At 42.8% G+C, this 2,500-nt stretch overlaps 1 non-coding gene across 1 annotated transcript; it reads left to right on the top strand.

Annotated features, from left to right (window-relative positions):
* The first annotated feature begins 1,017 nt into the window (after positions 1-1,017).
* TRNAQ-CUG (transfer RNA glutamine (anticodon CUG)) lies at positions 1,018-1,089 on the top strand. The gene has a single exon. It is a non-coding gene; the product is annotated as a tRNA-Gln (tRNA).
* Positions 1,090-2,500: the final 1,411 nt, after the last annotated feature.

The raw sequence follows: 2,500 nt of genomic DNA, 5'->3' as shown, positions 1-2,500 counted from the left end.
GGAAACAGTAATGTGTTCAAAGTGGAGTGAATATTGAGTGCTTTTTGCACGGCAAGCTTTCCACTGCGTTTGTCACGCAGGTGCAAATACTGCCAGCTACAATTTCTTTTGCTGATCTTCTTGATCCGTGGGAGTCAAAAAAAGCCTGCCAAATACGTAACTTTCAACAAATGTGTCCCTTTGGAAATTTTCCTTAAGGCACAGATGGAATCCTTTAGATTAAATGTTTGCTGAAGTGATGGAAAGGGGTCAGAGTGTGGAAACTATCTAGTGCCTTTTGGACGACAATCTTTTCTCCAGTACAACTTTTCTAGGTATATTGCTCCCTCCTTTTAGGCTGATTTTAACTCAGTGTGTGGTTCCATGGTGTAATGGTTAGCACTCAAATCTCGGTGGAACCTGCATAATCACTTTAGCCGCACATGCCTTCTCTGACTTTTGCTAATGCTGTATAGTCATAGGCCCAAGCCCATTTCTAGAGTAGCTATAATGCTTCTCATGTGTAGTCGTGGCCGAGTGGTTAAGGTGATGGACTAGAAATCCATTGGGGTCTCCTCACGCAGGTTCAAATCCTGCCGACTACGTTAATGTTTGCTGCTCTTCTATGTAAACCGGGAATATTAACAAGTATGTGGCTTGGTGTTGGTTTTTGCAAGTCACGGAAACAGTAATGTGTTCAAATTGGAGTAAATATTGAGTGTTTTTTGCACGGCAAGCTTTCCACTGCGTTTGTCATGCACGTTCAAATACTGCCGGGTAAAATGTCTTTTGCTGATCTTCTTGATCCATGGGAGTCAAAAAATGCCTGCCAAATACGTAACTTTCAACAAATGTGTCCCTTTGGAAATTTTCCTTAAGGCACAGATGGAATCCTTTAGATTAAATGTTTGCTGAAGTGATGGAAAGGGGTCAGAGTGTGGAAACTATCTAGTGCCTTTTGGACGACAATCTTTTCTCCAGTACAACTATTCTAGGTATATTGCTCCCTCCTTTTAGGCTGCTTTTAACTCAGTGTGTGGTTCCATGGTGTAATGGTTAGCACTCTGGACTCTGAATCCAGCGATCCGAGTTCAAATCTCGGTGGAACCTGCATAATCACTTTAGCCGCACATGCGTTCTCTGACTTTTGCTAATGCTGTATAGTCATTAAGGCACAGATGGAATCCTTTAGATTAAATGTTTGCTGAAGTGATGGAAAGGGGTCAGAGTGTGGAAACTATCTAGTGCCTTTTGGACGACAATCTTTTCTCCAGTACAACTATTCTAGGTATATTGCTCCCTCCTTTTAGGCTGCTTTTAACTCTGTGTGTGGTTCCATGGTGTAATGGTTAGCACTCTGGACACTGAATCCAGCGATCCGAGCTCAAATCTCGGTGGAACCTGCATAATCACTTTAGCTGCACATGCCTTCTCTGACTTTTGCTAATGCTGTGTAGTCATAGGCCCAAGCCCATTTCTAGAGTAGCTATAATGCTTCTCATGTGTAGTCGTGGCCGAAAAGTTAAGGCGATGGACTAGAAATCCATTGGGGTCTCCCTGCGCAGGTTCACATCCTGCCGACTACGTCAATATTTGCTGCTCTTCTATGTAAACCGGGAATATTAACAAGTATGTGGCTTGGTGTTGGTTTTTGCAAGTCACGGAAACAGTAATGTGTTCAAAGTGGAGTAAATATTGAGTGTTTTTTGCACAGCAAGCTTTCCACTGCGTTTGTCACGCAGGTTCAAATACTGCCGGCTGAAATGTCTTTTGCTGATCTTCTTGATCCATGGGAGTCAAAAAATGCCTGCCAAATACGTAACTTTCAACAAATGTGTCCCTTTGGAAATTTTCCTTAAGGCACAGATGGAATCCTTTAGATTAAATGTTTGCTGAAGTGATGGAAAGGGGTCAGAGTGTGGAAACTATCTAGTGCCTTTTGGACGACAATCTTTTCTCCAGTACAACTTTTCAAGGTATATTGCTCCCTCCTTTTAGGCTGCTTTTAACTCAGTGTGTGGTTGCATGGTGTAGTGGTTAGCACTCTGGACTCTGAATCCAGCGATCCGAGTTCAAATCTCGTTGGAACCTGCATAATCACTTTAGCCGCACATGCCTTCTCTGACTTTTGCTAATGCTGTGTAGTCATAGGCCCAAGCCCATTTCTAGAGTAGCTATAATGCTTCTCATGTGTAGTCGTGGCCGAAAAGTTAAGGCGATAGACTAGAAATCCATTGGCGTCTCCCCGCGCAGGTTCTAATCCTGCCGACTACGTTAATTTTTGCTGCTCTACTAAGTAAACCGAGATTATTAACAAGTATGTGGCTTGGTGTTGGCTTTTGCAAGTCACGGAAACAGTAATGTGTTCAAAGTGTAGTAAATATTGAGTGCTTTTTGCACGGCAAGCTTTCCACTGCGTTTGTCACGCAGGTTCAAATACTGCCAGCTACAATTTCTTTTGCTGATCTTCTTGATCCGTGGGAGTCAAAAAAAGCCTGCCAAATACGTAACTTTCAACAAA

The sequence above is a fragment of the Eleutherodactylus coqui genome, chromosome 11 (assembly GCF_035609145.1).
Source record: "Eleutherodactylus coqui strain aEleCoq1 chromosome 11, aEleCoq1.hap1, whole genome shotgun sequence".
Lineage (NCBI taxonomy): Eukaryota > Metazoa > Chordata > Amphibia > Anura > Eleutherodactylidae > Eleutherodactylus > Eleutherodactylus coqui.
Note: the sequence above shows the minus strand (reverse complement) of the source record. Positions and strands in the feature narration are given on the sequence as shown.